The following is a 20,419-nucleotide window of genomic DNA, read 5'->3' as shown; positions in this document are numbered from 1 at the left end:
TTCCTAACAGGGAAGTCCATAGGCCATTATTGAGATGGCTTAGGGAAATCTAGTGCATATTCCTAGGATAAGCAGCATAGAATCTGTTTTGCTACTTGGGATCGAGCTAGGTACTTGGGACTTGTGTTGGCCACTGTTGGAAACAAGATGCTGGTCTTGATGAACCTTCGGTCTTTCTCAGTATGGCAACTCTTATGTTCTTATGATGATACAAATGACAAACTATTGTTAAGCTATATAGCTGCCATTGTTTAGCTCCCTCAGTAAGGCCAACCCACAATCCCTCCTCTGGAAAAGCTTATGCACAATCATCTTACCATACCCTACTTACACGAGTCCCCAGAACTCAAGGAAAGCCCTTCAAATATTACACTGTTCCGATAACACCAATATACCATCTCGTGATAGAACAAAACATAGAAAGACCTTAAAAAATATATAGAAAAAGGGACTCCAGATCAGCAACAGTGATATGAAGGCAAAAAAGCCGAACTGGAAACCACAAAAAGTCAAACTTGCATATACGGCATGTCAAAGATTTCTGGTCATTGTGAGTATGAAAATGAAGAACCAACTGAAGGGCAAGAGAACGGAGACTTTGACCCTGTGAAATACATGGCAGACACTTGCAAATAGAGATACGAAAAGCAGGAGAGGAGGCAGAGCAATGTGGTTTGAGTGTATTCACTTGCAAAGTGAGATGAACTTGTGATGGCAATATTACATTCAAGATATCAGAGATGTGCATTTCTCAAAGCTGACATCTTCCAAATAATACATTCAAAATAAAATACTTTTGGGAGAGAGAGGAATGCATACTGCCTGGAGGAGAGGAGATATCCGATGGTTTTGGTGTTCTCTTACCATCTGTTCCCGAGTGCCTCTTGTTGATGTCACTGGAGATAAAATCTCGCCACTTCCTGTGGTGTGGCCGCCGCTTCCTATGGAGCCTTGGTGGAGCAAAGAATAAGGTCAGATTGATTTAACTGTTACTTTTGAATATGGGGAAACATAAGGTGAAACCTAAACCATTACCATCAAGTACCCTGGTCTTACCAGGCCCTATAGAAAGACTTCTAGTAATGGCTACAAAGCCTAGTTCTTCATCTATTGCAGGAAATTTATTGGGTGCCTCAATAAGTTCTGGGGAGTGAATTTCCCCAGGTCTACCTGTCTCATGCTTCTCTCCTGGGGAGACTCTTCCAAACGGTAGTTCCCCCATAGGCAAGAAGCCAGTTTCAGACCGATCAACCACAACTGGAATTCCCATCAATGGATAATAAGCTTCAATCAGTTGAATTTCCTACTGAAACTTTGTCTAATGAGGATATACCTCAGCATATTACACTTTTGGATGTAAGGATATGATTAAGAGGTCTGAATCATTGTTACAGGGTCCAGTGCAAAAGCTTTGTACTTTTTCAGATCAAGTAGTATCTAAAATGAAGGTTATGGATGAAAAAATTGATGCATTAGGAGTAGTAGGAAAGAAACCAGAATCTCAAATGTTTATTGCAGCAAACCAGTACCTCAGCAATTAAGGATAGCCTTTCGTTGCATAGGCAATGTGAAAGAATGGAAAATCATATGAAAGCTTATAATTTGAGAACATTGAATTTTCCAATATGCCCATTACTGTCAGCGGTGATAAGAGGTTCTACGATGAAGCAATGCTGAAACTATAGTATTGAACAGATGTTTCTGTCTCCAGTTCATCAAGAGGGTGGCACTGCTACAGGATCTGAACAGAAAAAATATTCATTAGAAAATTTAACTGCATTTCTTGAAACTACTCAAAATCAAATTTCTAAACGTGCTACTCTCCTGGTCACTTTCTCCTTGGAGAATGACAAAAGTATTGTTTTGAATAAAGATTTCTTGTTTTGTGGTCAGAAATTGCAAATGTTTCCTGATGTCTGTAGAGTCACCCAACATAGGCAGAAACAATTTTGTCAATATAAATCTCAAGTTTTGTCCTTGGGTACAACTTCTTTTCTAAAATTTCCGGCCAAATGTGTGATTACGTAGTTAAATCTTTCGTATTCTTTTTTCGAGCCTAATCAGTTAGAAAGATTCCTGTTAGATAAAGAGGCGGATGTTCAAACTAAGACCTAAACCTTTTGTATTACAGACAATATTTCTCGTATTTAAATATTGTTCCTCTCTCTTCCTTGATATGGACTTTAATTGGTTTAGAATACTGTATGTATTATGTACTGTTATAATTAAATAAATAAATAAAAATATTAACATAAAATACTTTTTTCTACCTTTTTAGCCTGGCCATTTTATTTTTCCATTCAATTTGGTCCACCTTTCCTCTCTTTTGCTTTTCTTGTCTTTCTAGGGTCTCCTGTTCACTTGACATTTCTTTTCTCTCCATGTCCACCATCCATCTTCTCTCTGCCCAACTTCTCTCCTTTGTCTTTGCTCCTGTTCTTCCCATATGTTCAACATCTGACCTCTTAGTGCCCTATCCTTCCCTTATATTCACTTCTCCCAACTGTGTCCCTATGCCAGTACTGCCCCTCTGTGTCCCTGTTTCTACGCTTACTCCACATCCAATATCTCTTCTCTCTGATCTGCCCCTATCCTCTCTTCCCTTCATCCTGAATCCCACATGCTGGGTCCAGCATCTCTCCCTTTCTTTCCTCCTGCCTCTCCTATCCTTCTGGTCTGGCATATCTCCCTCGTCCCCTCTATCTTTGTCTTCCCTTCTGTTCACCCACCCCCAGCATCTCTCCCCCCTTTCTTTCCTTCTATTCCAGTCTCTCTCTCTCCCTCCTTCTTGTCCCCTCTTCCCAGCACATCTCCATATTACTCTCTCTCTAAACCAGGTAACGCAAATCCTCATATTACCCCCAACCAAGTCCAACACTCCTCCATGCCCTCCCAGCTCCTTCACTCCCTATATGCTATCTATATCTAGCACAATTTCCTCCTCCTGTCCCTCACCTCCATAGCAATCCCCCCACCAGCCTTCCAAACTTGCCTAGATTACTAGCAACAACAGCAATTAAGGGAGTCTATACTGACTGGGATCAGGCCCTTTCCTTTCCAGTTTCCTGTACTTGCTTCCTCTGCTAGTGATCCAGGTAAGTCTAGAAAGCTGGGCGGGATGGGGGAAGGATTAGAGATGCTCGACCTGTTTACCATCATTGTGCCCTTCCTCCCTCTACCTCCAACCCCCCACCAACATCCCAGTCTAGCTGTTGGGAGAAGAAAAATTAAATTTTGCACATAAGGTGAGGGTGAGAGAGAGATGGCAGGACGAGACGATCGGGTGAATGGGGACTGCTGGACCGCGTAATCTGTGATCGCATGTATTCTCTTTACTATGGAGACAAGACCATTTAGTGCTCCACTATTTTTTCGCTCCCCGTTTCAGCTAGTTAACCATGACTCACATGGGTAACAGCCACTGTGTCATTCTCTAGCTGGTGGCTCCAGACTTTGCGGCACTGCATTCCACCCCTGAGGAAACAGGAATTTACGTAAGAGAGGGTGGGACACAGTGCTCCACCCCTGAGGAAACAGGAAGTTATGTAAGAAAGGGTGGGACACAGTGCCAAGTCTCCGGGGAAGACGGCTGGGCAGTATTTGTAAAACACTGCTGCCACTGACCATGTTTGGAAGACCAGTGAAGGGAGAATCGGGAGAAGGGAACAGAGGGCAGTTTCGAAGGAGAGTTGCTGGCCGGAGAGGAAAGGGGGATGGAAGGAGAGGTGCTACTCCCTGGAAAATGCCATCTAAGGCCACCGTCTCAGTTTGCCTCATTATAGGGCCACCCCTCTATAAGAATGCAACAAACCCCCAACCCTTTTGCAATAAGGAGCCACTTCCTCATACTTCCACATGAAACAACCAGCATTCCAGCAGGCACACTCGGATAAGGCAGTAGTCGTCTTCAATTTAGTTCAAATTTGCTGTATTGCTAAGGCTTAGTTTCAACCCTCGGCAAAATTTGGGCTAATGCCAAAGATCTCAAAACTATAAGTGGTCCCTAAAAATTAAAAATAGTCACTAGAATGCACTACAATGCTTTGGTCTCCTGTTTACTCTGCAGGAAATGAGAGAATGGAGAGGAAGGAGCAGTGTTGGGGCAGATAACCTGTTTTCCCGGTGACTTAAAAGATTAGAGACCACATTTTATGGGGGTGTTCTGGCTACTGCTGGAAACCTAGAATTACTTTGCAGATAAAAAATAGGAGCGACTCTATGATGGGTCAGACCTGCTTTTATAAAAAAGATCAATGATTTGAATTTGTTAAAAAATATAAATCCCTTATGTTGCTCTTCTATTTAAAACCAACTCTGACCCCATCGCCGATGGAGCCTCCAAAAATTGCTTTTGAAGATACTCAGGAAATAAGGGGGCGGGATCAATCTTCAGTTGCCTGCAAAAAACAAAAACGATCCCACACGCTGCTAACGCCACCAGAAGCAGCTCCTAAAGAACTGACAGTGAGTATATAACTGAACGCATGAAACAAATCAGCATAAAGTACCGAATTACGCCGACACAGGCAGACACTGTATTCTCAACAGAAACCTGAAAACTTCAGTAAAACACCCAAATGTTTAAAAGGAAGCAGCACATCTCGCACGGCATTCTGGGTATGCCTAGATTAACTGCCCCGTGATCTACCGACGTTACGTATGCAAGCACCAAGCATGCGCAATTCCATCTTGTGGCTTTCCCGGAGCCCCAGGTAAGGGCAATGCACATGCGCTGTGCTGGAGGAAGCTTCTCAGCGCCGCGCAGACCTTTTCCCCAGTATAAGAGGTGGAGATCTGACGCATGGTGGCTGCCACCTGTTGGCCCTTTGGAGGAGCTGCAGTCCTTTAACTCCCCTGGGCACGTGCTGCATTGCAAGCAAGAGGAAATGGACCGATTGCAAGAATTCAGATCTCTGCGATTGCAAGACAAAGGGAGGCGCTGGGTGGTTCAGAGACTCTGACACATGGATCAGACCCAGTATCCTGGCAAAACCCCAAATAGTAGCAGAGAGGGGCACAAAGGCCATGAAGAGATTCAGAACCCTGCCTGTGAGCCCTACTATGTAAGATATGGCAATTTGGGCATAAGCAGGCTCTGCCTACAGGTTACTTGTGATGTCAGGAAGGTGCACTAGGATCTCCTCAGAAGAAAGCTCCTGCCAAACAGAAAGCTTGACTTGTCTGAAAATGATACATAGAAACTTGATCGCCCATCCAGTCTGCCCATCCACAGCATCCAATATCTCTTCCTCTCCCTAAGAGATCCCAGTTCCATGTCCCACACTTTCTTGTGGTCAGTCTTTGTCTCCACCATCTCTATTGGGAGACTATTCCATGCATCTACCATCCTTTCTGAAAAAAGTATTTCCTTAGATTACTCTGAGCCTATCATCTCTTAACTTCATTTTTGCCCTCTCATTCCAGAGCTTCCCTTCAAATGAAAATATTTCTTCACACAACGTGTAATTAAACTATGAAGTTCGTTGCCAGAGAATGTGGTGAAATCAGTAAGCTTAGTGGAGTTTAAAAAAGGTTTGCATCAATTCCTAACAGGGAAGTCCATATGCCATTATAGGGAAATCCTCTGCTTATTCTTATGATAAGCAACATAGGTACTTGTGATCAAGTTTCAAGTTTATTATCAAGTTTATTCATATTATTTGATTAAACGCTTTACCAAATTACAAAGCGTTGTACAAAAGATAAAAATATGATTTTAAAGAAATCACATATACATAATTCGTTATCAGACTTACTTGGGGATTTGCTTTTTTAAAGCCACGGGAAACAATAGGAAAGAGGGGAGGAAATACAATTTTGAAGAAAAAGTACCACATTTTTTCTGGGTTGGTCACTGTTGGAAACAAGATGGACCTTTGGTCTGTTCCAGTATGGTAATTATTATGTTCTTATGAAAGAGACTTGCTTTATGCACTTTTATGACAAACTAAAATTATCTAAAAGTTTTGATGTCCCCTCATTAAGGTCTAAATGAAGGGGTGCTGAAACATTCTCAGCCTAACCAACTTCCTAAATTCTGACCATAATTTTGCCACTGTAGCTTAAAAAGAATGTTATTTTATTTTGCAAAATGCCAAATATTTGATCACACACTTATAAGGATACACCAATCAAAATGTGGCAAACAATATCTTAGTTTCTTCTCTCAGAATTAGAAAGTATTTCTTCTTTCCTGAGTAGATTTCATCACATCTGGAAACAGCCAAATTCGCTGTCCTCCAAAAATAGAACCAATGTTCTTAAAATATAATCTCATAACAGCATTTAAATCCTGCTCAAAACAAAATTAACATTCAAGGTTGCACCATCAGAAACCCTAGAAAAAGATCTCTCCATTTAAATCATTGTCTTGTGATTGTAATTGATCTTGAGGCCTTGATTGATAAACTTGTTCGGAAGATCGATCCCTGTGTTAACCTTATTCTTATTACTAATTGGTAAGTAATAAGCTTTATTTATTGGAGGTATAGCTTCGGGAGAAAATTTCAAATTTTCCAGAAGACATTTTTTGAAAACATCCATAGGAGATATACTAAACATTTTAGGACATTTCAGTACTCTCAGATTTAAATGGCTATTAAAATACTCCTATTGTTAAATCTTTCTAGCAATAAACTTTTGATGTTTAATAACTGATGTAATTGCAACGTCCCTGTATCTAGCTGTCCTTTTATGCTCCCATCTCAATTCTCTGTCTCTCTCCCTATCAAGCATTCTTCTCCATGTCTGTCCTTCTCCGTGACCAGCAGTGTCCCTCTATTTACACTCAGTCCTCATCTAGAATCTCTTCTCTATGTTATGTTCTTCTTGGTGTGTTGGATCTTCCACCCCCAGCCAGCATCTCTCTCATCCCTGTCCCCTTCCAGGCAACATTTCTTACACTCTCTCTATCCCCCCTGAGCATTTATCACCCAATCACTCCCCAGCCAGCATCTCCTACCGTCTATCCATGAAGCTGCAGCTTTCCTTCCAGTGTGCATTCCAAGGGGGAGCTTGGGTGGCTCACAGGCTGCCCGATCTAGCCTTGCACGAGACACCTCCCGACCAATCAGCAGCAATCTCTCAGTGTGCGTACAGCTGTTCCCACCGTGGCACAGGATCCAGACTGGTCTCATCATGAAATTTCATTGGTTCTGTGGCACAATGGATCAATCACAAATGACCTCAGAGTTCCTAAGGTCATTTGTGATTGACCCGTTGTACTGCAGCAGAACCAATGAAAACAAATCTGCAAACTCCATTAGTCAGAATACCCGTGCAAAATAGCCCATTTGCAAAAGAAAATAGCCCAAAAACTCGCCACCCGCCCAAGCCCTTTATTTCCTGCCATGGGGCATAAAAAGTAGCCCAATTGGGTGGAAAAACTGCCCAAATGGCAACACAGCTCTACACTGTTTATCAGGCTGAAAAAGCACAGTTACTTACTGTAACAGGTGTTATCCAGGGACAGCAGGCAGATATTCTCATACATGGGTGACGTCACCAACGGAGCACTAGTACGGACCACTTTAAAAGTGCATCGCCACTTTAAGTCTTTAGAAAGTTTGCAATAACCCGAACTGCGCATGCATGAGTGCCTTTCCGCCCGACGTAGGGCACACGGTCCTTAAGTTAAGATAAGCTAGCTAAGAAGCCAACCCGGGGAGGTGGGTGGGTTGTGAGAATATCTGCCTGCTGTCCCTGGATAACACCTGTTACGGTAAGTAACTGTGCTTTATCTCAGGACAAGCAGGCAGCATATTCTCACACATGGGTGACCTCCAAGCTAACAGAAAATGGGATGGTCGGGAGGCAGATTGGGAAGGGAAGTGACGTCGATGAGCCAGAAGGAAGCGTAAGCCCACGGCTCCCCGACCACTGGAGTGCAAGTCAAAAAACGTCTCTGGAGATAACGATATATTGCTCAAATAAAAAGGTATTTATAATTCGGCAAGTAAAAGATATTGAACAAAGTCGAGTTCATAAATGAGCAAGAAAAAGATTCTGGACCAAAGGAGTTTGCCTATTTGGGAAGTACACAGGCAAGACGAGAGGAAGAGAATATGGCGCCAGCCCCTGAAAAACTGGGAATGGAGAGGTAAGTTGATGTGGTTCCCATGTGGGGAAACAGAGTGAGAACTGCATGAAAGAAATTGCAGCGTCGAGAGAGGATTTAGCGGCTATGAAAGTTGAACTTTAAATGGGCATAATTGGTCTGGGACAACGAATGGAAGAGATGGAACAGCAAATGGAGGAACTTGTGGTACAAATAAACTCACTGGAAGAAAAGCATATACAACAAGATAAACATGTATTTGAATTAATGGACCGTTGTAGAGCTGGAAAACAGAGGAAGGAGACAAAATCTTTGTATTCGTGGCTTGCCTGACATAACGGAATATCGTAACTGTAGAGAAGTAGTTCAGAAACTATCAGCATTTGTTTTGGCCCAGGCCCAGATTGAAAAAGTCTGGAACAAATAATTATTGATCGAGCACATCGGGCATTAGGAGCCATAAAAACTAATCAGCATAAAGATATTGTAGTTCGTTTTTCATAACTATGTACAAAAAGAGGAGATCTTATTTGCAGCACGGAAACAGGAAAAAATTGTTTGGGAAACACATGAACTTTCTATATTTGCAGACGTTTCTCCTATTACCTTAAGAAGACAAAGGGAGTTTGTTTCATTTATAGCGATATTAAGATATGAACAGATTGCATATAGATGGACTTTTCCATTTGGATTACAATTTAATGTGAAAGGAGCAACATACCGTATTTCAACTAAGGAGGCGGCTCTGCAGACTTTTCAATCCATAGTAGGGGGTGAAGAAAATGTAAGTATAGGACAGGAAAAGAAACAGCAACATACTGCCCAAGTATCAAAATGGCAACGAGTTGGTGCAGGGAGGGGCAGACTTCGCTCTGCCCCAAAAAAATCCCTTGGGAGGGATGCTCACCCCAGGTTTGTACACAGTAGGCTTGAGTGCAGACTGAGTTGTTCTGTGACAGTTTTTTCCAGGATCAGGGTGACTGCTTCCTCCCCCCATTTGCATGCACGAGGTCCGGTGGGGGTTAAGGTCTCTAACCAGTGTGTTGGGCCTGAGAAACAGTCCAAAAACATAAGCACTTGCAGCTCCTAGCACACAGGATTTGCACAGTGAGTAACAGGCTGACAGCCTGAAAACCTAAATCAGGGTGGGAGGGTTCTGGGGTTAGAGTCAGGTTCACCCATCTCTAAAATCTCAAAATTGCTATTCCCAGTGTAGCTCCCCTGGATCATTTTTGGTGCTAAAATCGTGCCTGTGGTGGCCATCTTGGAATTCCCAATTTAACAATAAAAGCCTCTTTCAGCCCCCAAACACCTTGATTTTGCTTAAAAACAGGTGTGATAGACTCCTCAGGCCAGGATACCTTGAATTCATGCCAAATTTGCAATGGATGGGTGTCTGAGGATTGTCCATGTCCAATGCGGAATGTGAGGGAGGGGCAGGAGCCAGTGGCCTAGTTTGCTCTAGTCTCTTGGGGGGTGTTAATGCCCAGATGGTGTGAGGGCCAGGAAAAAGTCCAGGTTTGAGTCAGGGAGCAGCACAAGTGTGTTCCCGGCAAAGTGCAGCTGTGGCACAGCTGGAAACCCCCAGAAAGGAGCTTGTGAGCATCCGCAGAGGCCATCTGGACAGGGGTTTTCCCCTGCATTCATTCATATAATAATAAGGGCTGCATTAAACCCTTGGGGATCGCTGCCATGCTGGCACTGAGGATTCCCCTCATAAGTGCAATTCTCCAGCAAGATGGGGAGGATCAGTCAAAGGAAGACTGGGCTGGAGAGGGCTCTCTTTCAATTCCTTTACTCTTCCAGTCAGGATCCTATGTACCAGAAGATGCAGCTTCAGATGTAGGGGAGTTGCATCCGATCCGGGTCTAGGGAGGCCCCTGATCTCAGAGAGGACCCAACTGTGTGATGGTTGTTCATTCGAGTGAAAGCTAAGTATTGATGTTACATTACGGTCTAAGTAGAATTCAGTCAGCATTATTCTAAAACAGCCTGTGGTGGGTTTGATGTGAAATAGTGATGATATTGATATCCCAATAAAAGCACCGGAAGGTAGAGGGTGTTTGAAGTTCACTATCTTACTCATAAGTGATATCAGATAATCTGGTTTCATTGTATTTGGCTCAGTTTGCTATAGGATAAAATTTAGTTGAGTAAGTTGTGTTCCAATATTATTGAATTCAACTTTCAGAAAAGCCACCTGGAGCCACACAGATCTTGGAGTATCTGGGAGTCCAGATCGACACAAGGGAAAACGTAGACCCCTGGGCAAGAGTGCACTCACATATGCTCCAACGATTCGCTCCTCTCCCAATGGTGCCTGCAGAGGAATGTGCTCCAGCAGCAGCTGCCTTGGATAGCAGAAGTTCAATACAGTTTAGCCTGGTGGTTGGAGCCCCAGTCCCTCACCAGAAGAGTTCTCCTTCACATCTCTTCATGGGTGATACTGACAATGGATGCCAGCCCATACAGTTGGGGAGCACATTGTGAGGGATGTCTAGTTCAGGGATACGGGTCCCCTTCCCAGAGAAAGTGATTGATCAACCACTTGGAAAGTTTCGTTCATCAGACACTACAGGTTCAAGAAGTAACTGATAATGTGGAAGCTATGTGGTCAACCTTGAAATCGACCCTTCATGAGGCAACTATCCGCTACATTAAATCGGTAAATAAACAACAAAGAAACAAGAGACCCAAATGGTTCACTGATGAGGTCTCGTACCGTGTCAAGGAGAAGAAAAGAGCATTTCTCTTATACAAACGCACCGGGGAGAAGGAAGCAAACATTGAATACAAGACAAAGTCTGCAGCGGTCAAAACAGCAGTCAGGGAGGCCAAACTTCGAATGAAAGAAACTCTAGCGAAGAACATTAAGAAAGGGGACAAATCCTTCTTCAGGTACATTAGTGACAGGAAGAACACAAATGGGATAGTATGCCTTATCACCAGACTGGAATTATGTGGAAACAGATTCCGATAAAGCCAAACTGCTGAATGATTACTTCTGCTCTGTCTTTACCTGCGAGGCACCAGGGCACGGGCCAAGGCTGGAAACAAAGCAAAGCACGGAAGATCCATTTCAGAATTTTGAGTTCACAACTGCTGATGTGTACAGAGAACTGTCGAGACTCAAGGTGAACAAAGCCATAGGACCAGACAATTTACACCCACGAGTGCTCAGAGAGCTATGCGATGTTCTAGCGAAACCGTTGGCCATGCTCTTCAATCTCTCCCTAAGTACGGGGAGAGTCCCCCTGGACTGGAAAACAGCTAACGTCATTCCTCTGCACAAAAAGGGATGCAGAGCAGAGACTGCGAATTACCGACCAGTGAGTCTCACATCAATAGTGTGTAAACTCATGGAAACTCTACTTAAAGGTAAATTAGACACGAAATGGATGAAGGGAATCTAAGGGATCCCTGTCAACATGGATTCACCAGAGGCAGGTCATGCCAATCCAATCTTATAAGCTTCTTTGATTGGGTGACAGGAAAGCTGGACTCGGGAGAGTCTCTGGACATAGTATACTTGGATTTCAGCAAAGCGTTTGACAGTGTCCCACACCGTAGACTATTAAACAAGATGAAATCGATGGGTTTAGGCGAGAAGCTAACTGCATGGGTCAGTGATTGGCTGAGTGGAAGACTTCAGAGGGTGGTGGTCAACGGCACCCTCTCTGAGACATCGGAGGTGACTAGCGGAGTACCGCAGGGCTCAGTCCTGGGACCATCCCTTTTCAACATATTCATAAGGGACTTGACCCGAGGGCTTCAGGGTAAAGTAACACTGTTTGCCGATGACGCCAAACTGTGTAATATAGTAAGTGAAAGCAATCTCAAGGATAGTATGACGCAGGATCTGATCACGTTGGAAAACTGGTCCTCGACATGGCAGCTGGGCTTCAACGCTAAGAAATGTAAGGTCATGCATCTCGGCTGCGGAAATCCATGCAAAACTTACACTTAAATGGAGAAACACTAGCTAGGACTTCAGAAGAACGGGACTTGGGAGTAATCGTCAGTGCAGACATGAAGGCTGCCAAACAAGTGGAGCAGGCCTCATCCAAGGCAAGGCAAATGTTGGGATGTATCAATAGAGGCTTCATCAGCCGCAAACCTGAAGTCATAATGCCGCTTTACAGAACCATGGTGAGACCTCACCTGGAATACTGTGTGCAATTTTGGAGACCACACTACCAAAAAGATGTGCTTCGAGCTGAATCTGTCCAGCGAATGGCCACTAGAATGGTCTCCAGACTCAAGAGTCTCTCATACGAAGAAAGACTGGGCAAACTGCTGCTCTACTCTCTTGAGGAACGTAGAGAAAGGGGAGACATGATTGAGACATTTAAGTACATCACAGGTCGTGTCGAGGGGGGAAAGCGATATATTCTTCCCCAGGGGACCCTCGGTCACAAGGGGGCACCCGCTCAAACTCAGAGGAGGGAAATTTAATGGTGACACCAGGAAGTATTTCTTCACAGAAAGGGTACTAGATCACTGGAACAAACCTCCGGTGCAGGTGGTCAAGGCCACCAGCGTGCTCGACTTTAAGAATAAATGGGACATCCACGTGGGATCCCTATGGGGGTTGAGCTAAGGATCTGGGTCATTAGCACTCAGACTTGAACGGGTGGGTCAGAAGAGTGGGCAGACTTGATGGGCTGTAGCCCTTTTCTGCCGTCATCTTTCTATGTTTCTAATCTTTGCAATTGCTGGAAGATCTTCTCCGGGATGAACAGTGGACCACTCAACATTGGTTAGTATATGCACAGTTGTCCTACTACATTCGTTCTTTGCCTCATGAATGTTTAACCGACAGGCGTATGGAGTCCCTGTCTGAGGCTCTGTGTTTGTCAGCACAGGTGTAGATTCCATTACGGTTTCATCATCGTCATCTTCGGGAGTGTTTGGGGGAATTGCAGTATGCTTAACGTTACCATTTATTTTTTTCATCAAAAGGGAACATCTATTAATTGTCAGTCCCGCCCCCAATCCCCCCCTAGCCCCCCCCCCAATTTCTTCCCTTCATTTTTTCATGTACACATAATATCTTATTAATTCATAATGGTAACATAAGAACATAAGAAACGCCTTCACCGGATCAGACCGACGTCCATCTAGTCCGGTGCTCCGCACTCGCAGCGGCCCATTTAGGTACTCCTTTTTGGAGACCCGACATTACCGTATCCCTCAATATGATATGCAAGAAGGTGTGCATCCAACCTGCGCTTGAATCCCAGTCTCCGCCACAACCTCCTCCGGGAGTGCATTCCAAGCACCCACCACTCGCTGTGTGAAACAAAACTTCCTGACATTTGTCCTGAACCTGCTGCCACTCAGTTTCAGGCTATGACCTCTTGTCCGTGTCACATCAGAAAATGTTAGCATAAAATTAAATTATGTAACCATAAAATTAAAAAAAACTACAAAGCACACTATGTGCAGAGAAAATGTTAATTATCATTTATATTTGGGGGGGGTTTCAAAGATGTCAAGGCAGATGACTTTAAAATATGCAATGTCACCTCAGTAACTATAGAAAAATAGACAAATATAGTGCAAAATATAAACAGCAGATATAAATTCTCAAAACTGATACGTTTTGATCACTAAATTGAAAATAAAATAATTTTTCCTACCTTTGCTGTCTGGTGATTTAATGAGTTTCTGGTTGCATTTTCTTCTGTATGTGTATCCTTTCTTTCTTTCTGCATTCAGGTACAACAATTGTCCCTTTCTATTCCCTCCCTCCTTCCTTCCTATGTCCTTAGTGTCCCCAGTGCCTCCTTCCTATGTCCTTAGTGTCCCGTCCTATGTCCTTAGTGCCCTCAGTGTCTCCTTCCTATGTCCTTAGTGCCTCCTTCCTATGTCCCCCTCACTGCCTTCCAGACTTTGTCCCACCCCACCTCCCGAAGCCAGCCTGCCTGCCTACTTCCTTCCCTCCCATCCCCCAGTTGAACCCTTGAGCAGCATCTTTCCATTTCTACCCCCATCCCCCTGTACAGTAGAACCCGGCATTTTTCTATCCTTCCCTCCCTCCCAACCCCTATGAAGTAGAACCCTTGAGCAGCATCTTTCCATCTCCACCGCCACTACTGCCGCCGTGCAGCCGACCCCACTGACCCTCCCATCTGACCCTCCCACCGCGAGACGACTAACAAACCTCCCGGCTGCAGCAGTATCGGCAGCCGCAGCACTCTAAACACGCTGCTTCGCAGCCTTCTACTACCCGTGATTCCTTCTGCCGCATCACTGATGATGTCATCAGGGACGCAGCAGAGGAAATCAGGGCGGTAGAAAGCCACAAAGCAGTGTATTTAGAGGTTTGTGGTCATCTCGAAGTGGAAGGGTCGGATGAGAGGGTCAAAGGATTTGGGTGCGCCGGGGGGGGGGGATGAACATGACGCTGCTGCCTAAAGCACCACACTGGAGGGCCAAGGGAGGCTTTTTTTTTTTGCACAGCAAGGAGGGACAGGAAGCGATTCCCTGCGTACAGCTTCGGGACGCTGTCTCGGAAAAGGGGACATTTCAGCATCCCGAAACTGTGTGTGGAGACAACAGGACAGGGGATCTAAAAACGGGACGGTCCCATTCAAAATGGGACGTATGGTCACCTTAAGTTTGCTACTCTAACAACTAAGTCACAAAAACCCACCTAAACTCACCAGATAAGCACTGCAAACACATAACACAGATCCCCACACACTACCCCAGTGATCACCAAGCCCCCCACCCCCATAAAAATTTTATTCACAGCTTTAAATTTCAGCCTCTGTCTAGATCATCATCACTTGGCCGCCTGGCATAGGAAAGCCTAGTCGTCCAGCCCAGAGGCAGCTTAAGCCATCTTGGGGGTGGGTTAGGGACCCATAGAGAAGGAGGACCCATGCCCATAAGCCCCTGTAATCATTGCATTGATACTTAAACATGTGCATTGCCCTATACACCCCCAAAACCCTTTTTTACTGGCATATAAGTGGCTCCTGCAGCCATAAGGGCTATTGGGGTGGTAGATAAGTGGGTCTAGGGGATTCTGGAGGTGGTTTGGGGGGCTCACTGTCACCTATAAGGGAGCTGTAGTGAGGAGAAGACATGGCACTCTTTTTGTGACGTTCACAGTAGTGCCCTGTAAGGTACTCCACTATTTAGGTGGCATGTCTGGGTGTACAGTCCATCACTTTGCAGACCCCTCCCACGTCCAACAGGGCTTGTTCTAGGCGTTTTGGACTTGGATGGAAATGTGGTATAAAGATGGGCGATTTAGCAGCTTGGATGTATAATTAGATGATTTTTGGAGGATGGGCTGGGGAGGGCTTCAATGGCTGAGAGGGTGTAGATGGGCTGGAGTAAGTCTTAATAGAGATTTCTGCAGTTGGAACCCAAGCACAGTACAGGGTAAAGCCTTGGATTCTTGCCCAGAAATAGCTAAGAAGAAAAAATTAAAAAATTTAAATTGAATCAGGTTGGGTAGACTAGATGGACCATTCGGGTCTTTATCTGCCGTCATCTACTATGTTACTATGAAAGTAAAAAAAAAAAAGTTGGACATCTCTTTCAAAAATGTGTCTTAGGCTCTTTTTAGCTTTGGACGACTTGCAAGATGGACGTAAATGGACTTAGATGTCCCTTTCAATTATGTCCCTCCACGTTTCTAGGCGTTTAAACTAGAAGATGGGGGTGGCGTATGTATGAAGGACAATTATGGAGGCCACCCCCAGTAAAAGACAAGATGTGATGGTAGTACAGATAGCAACATAAACAATATTAGCAACTCACTTCTTAGCAATGTAACAGAAAGTTTAACTAAACATAAACCTATACGAAAATCAAGTTTACCAATGAAAAATCGCTGGAAAGTGATGGCCACAAACGTTCGCAGTCTAAGCAACATGATCTGCAAGCCCTGATGTTAGAGGCAGAGCTGGATATTGTCGCTATCACAGAGAGACATGGTTATGGGATTCAAACATACTGGGGTATAATCTTTTTAGGAAGGACAGAGATGGTCAAAAAAAGTGGAGGAGTAGCTCTCTATGTAAAGATCGATATTCAAGCAGTGCAGGGAAACTGGGGAGAGGAAGAAACAATATGGATCGCTTTGAAAAGAGAAGATGAAACTTCTATCTGCGTGGGTGTAGTTTACAGACCTACGACTCAATTGCAGCAAATTGATATAGATTTGATTGCAGATATTCAAAAGTTTGGAAAGAGGTAGTTCTGCCAGATGCAGATTGGAAACTTCCATCTGCGGAATCAGAAAGAAGTAGGGAGATTATAGATGCCTTTCAAGAGGCTCTGCTCAGACAAATGGTGACGGAACCCATGAGGAAAAAAGCGATACTAGATCTGGTCCTCACAAATGGGGAGAGTATCTCTAATGTTCAAGTGGGTGCCCTCCTGGGAAATAGCAATCATCAAACGGTTTGGTTCGATATAACTGCTAAAGGGGAGGGTAGCCACACAAAACTCAAAGTCCTAGATTTCAAATATATGGACTTTAGTAAATGGGAGCATACCTGAAGGAAGAGCTGTTAGGAATGGAGGACATAAGAGAAGTGGAAAAACAGTGGTTTAAGCTGAAAGGAGCAATAAAAATGGCTACTGCCCTTTATGTGAGGAAAATAAATAAAAAACAAGAGAAAAAGGAAACCGAAATGGTTCTCTAAACTTGTTGAGGAGAAAATAAAGGCAAAAGGGCTGGCGTTCGTTAAATATAAAAATACCCAAGAAGAGGAGGACAGAAAGGACAACCGGGTGAAATTGAAAGAAGCCGAGAGAGAGATACGTCTGGCTAAAGCACAGCCGGAAGAGCAAATGGCTAGAAATTGAATAAAGGAAGAGAAAATTTTTTTCAGATATATTAGTGAAATGAAGAAAAATGGAATTGCGAGACTATATGGAGAGTGATGAGGAAAAAGCAAACAGGGGTCAGCTTGTTGTATTGCATAGATAATATTTTATGATTCTTAGCTGTATCTTGCTTTGTTAACATTTATTTTTTGTTTGTTTTTTTAAATATCTTTATTCATTTTAAAGCCAAAAATAAGTGCAACATATTTTGCACTTTAACTTCTATCAAATTATATTTATGACAAATACATATATCATCCCCCTCTTTATACATATCCAACAATTGCACGCTAATTAAAAGTATCTCCCCACCCTGGACGTGTACGATCAAAGGGCAAAATCAACAATCACTCCTTGCAGAATTCTGTCAATGGCTCCCAAACATCCATAAATTTCCTATAATGTCCCTGTTGTACGGCCATCATACGATCCATTTTAAAAATGTGGCATAGAGATTCCCACCAGAAAGTATAATTTAACCGACCCCAGTTTTTCCAATTCCTCAAAATAAGTTGTATGGCAACCCTTGTCATAATACAGAGAAGTTTATTATTATGGGAAGATATTTGGCTTTTGGCCCTCATTAACGTGCCAAATAGCACAGTATCATACGTCAATGCCACTGGATTTTCCTATAATTTATTCACTTGATCCCAAATGGATCTCCAAAATTTAAGTATCAATGGACACTAGAACAGTAAATGATCCAATGTCTCTACCTCCAGTCACTGCCAGCATCTATTAGACTGAGAACTATCCAATTTCTGTAAACGAACAGGGGTCCAAAAAGTTCTGTGTAACAAGAAAAACCATATTTGTCTTATAGATGCAGATGCCGAACATCTCATCCTCCAAGTCCAGATTTGTGGCCATTGAGACACAGAAATCTGCTGCTTTATGTCAATGCTGCAAATGTCGCGAAGACCAGTCTTTGGTTTCTTATTCAAAAATTATTTGCAAGTATTGATCTAGAACAGGGGAGACAAAGTCCCTCCTCAAGGACCAGAATCCAGTCAGGTTTTCAGGATTTCTCCAACGACTATGCATGAAATCTATTTGCACTGCTTTCATTGTATGCTAATAGATCTCATGCATATTCATTGAGGAAATCCTGAAAACCTGACTGGATTGCGGCCCTCGAGGAGGGACTTTGACACCCCTGATCTAGAATCAGAAAATAAGAGTAAATATTGAAGAACTAAGGCCAGTACTGGGCAGATCTGCACGGTCTGTGTCTGTATATGGCTGTTTGGGGAAGAAATGGCTGGGAGAGTGTAGATCAGGGAAGATAATGAATATGCATTGAAAGCAGTGTATGCACATAGATCTCATGCATATTCATTGGGGAAATCCTGAAAACCCAACTGGATTGCGGCCCTCAAGGAGGGACTTTGAGATCCCTGGTGTAGATGGACTGGAGGGAGCTTTGACGGAGACTTCAGTAGTTGGAACCTAAGAACAGTCCTGGGCAGAGTGTTACATTCTTGCCCAGAAATAGCTAAGAAGAAAAAAAAAAAAACCCCAACAACAAATTTTTAGATTGAATCAGGTTGGGCAGACTAGATGGACTATTCGACTAGATGGACTATAAACAACTTGAAAACTTGAAGGTGAACAAAGCAATGGGACCGGATGGGATCCATCCCAGGATATTGAGGGAGCTCGTAGAGGTTCTGGCGGGTCCAATTAAAGATTTGTTCAACAAATCTTTGGAGACGGGAGTGGTTCCTGGGGATTGGAGAAAAGCGGATGTGGTCCCTATTCACAAGTGATCGCAGATAGAGAATGACATGGTGGTTGTTACCTGCAGCTAGCCGCGGGTAACCCGCCGAAACAGGGAAGAAAAAATAGTGGTCTCTGCGGGGAGGAGAGACTGGAAGCCCTGAATATGTATACCCTAGAGGAAAGGAAGGACAGGGGAGATATGATTCAGACGTTCAAATACTTGAAAGGTATTAACGTAGAGCAAAATATTTTCCAGAGAAAGGAAAATGGAAAAATCAGAGGACATAATTTGAGGTTGAGGGTGGTAGATTCAAGAGTAATGTTAGAAAATTCTTCTTTATAGAGAGGGTGGTTGATGCATGAAATGCGCTTCCAAGGGAGGTGGTGGAGAAGAAAATGGTGACAGAGTTCAAACAAGCGTGGGATGAACTCAGAGGATCTCTAATCAGAAAATAATGGGTATACATTGAAGGAACTAAGGCCAGTAGTGGTCAGGCTTGCACGGCCTGTGTCCCGTATATGGACATTCAGTTGAGGACAGGCTGGGGAGGGCTTTGATGGCTGGGATGGTTAAGATGGGCTGGAGTGAGCTCTGATGGAGACTCCAGTAGATGGAACCTAAGCACACTACCAGGAAGGGCTTTGGGTTTCTGGCCCAGAAATATCTAAGAAAAAGGACCTTTTAAACTAAATAATTAATTTATGGAGCATGTATGGGTGGGCAGACTGGATGGACCATTCAGGTCTTTAACTGCCATCATTTACTATGTTACTATGTTGTTGTCCCAATGGAACCCACAATGAGACTTGTTAACAGCTCCGTTTCCCTGGATGACAGCGGCACGCAGCAGCATGCGGTGGTAGCTGAATCCTCTGACTCTGTCCAAGGGCCTGCCACTTTGGATTACGGACTGGGTAATTCTCTCCATGGACGTGAGTCTCTCCAGTTGGGGAGCAGTCTGTATGTCTGCCCCAGTGCAGGGCTGGTGGTTGCCTTCGGAGAGCAAGTGGTCGATCAATCGTCTGGAGCTGAGGGCAATTCGCCTCGCCTTGCTACATTTCCAGAAATGTCTCCATCATCAAGCTGTCCGAGCGTTCTCGGACAATTCCATGCTGGTGGCATATATCAACCAGCAGGGAGGCACCAGGAGTCTTCCTCTGAGCATGAAAGCTTGGCTACTCTTTTCCTAGGTGGAAAAGCACCTAGTAACTCTGTCCGTGGCACAAGTGGCAGACATAGAAAACATTCAAGCGGATTTTCCCAGTTGACAGACTTTGGATCCTGGAGAGTGTTGTCTCTCCAGGAGAGTGGGTAACTAGTGCACCAGTGGGGTCGCCTAACGTTCGACCTCATGGCGACAGCCAAGAGCAAGAAAGAGGCCGGCAGCGAAGGCCTGGACAATCTGGTGCAGTCCTGGCCTCAAGGCGGTGTCTATGTTTTTCCCCCGTGGCCCATGATAGGACGCGTTGTACATCGTATTGCAGAACACGGAGATCCAGTGATCTTGGTGGCCCTGGATTGGCCAAGAGACTGTGGTATGCCAATTTGGTTCAGTTCCAGCACGGTTAGAGTCTTCGGCTTCCTTCCACCCTCGTCTTCTTACTCTAGGTCCAGTCGCTTTGCAGGATGCGGACCGCTTCAGTCTTACGGCATGGCTCTTGAGCGTGCGGCCTTGACTGCCAGGGGATACTCGACCGCGGTCATTGCTACATTGCTGCATAGCAAGCAGAAATCCACAGTCGCAGCCTATACCAAAGCCTGGAAGTGTTACCAGGTTTGGTGTT

Source organism: Geotrypetes seraphini, chromosome 3, assembly GCF_902459505.1.
Source record: "Geotrypetes seraphini chromosome 3, aGeoSer1.1, whole genome shotgun sequence".
Lineage (NCBI taxonomy): Eukaryota > Metazoa > Chordata > Amphibia > Gymnophiona > Dermophiidae > Geotrypetes > Geotrypetes seraphini.
Note: the sequence above shows the minus strand (reverse complement) of the source record.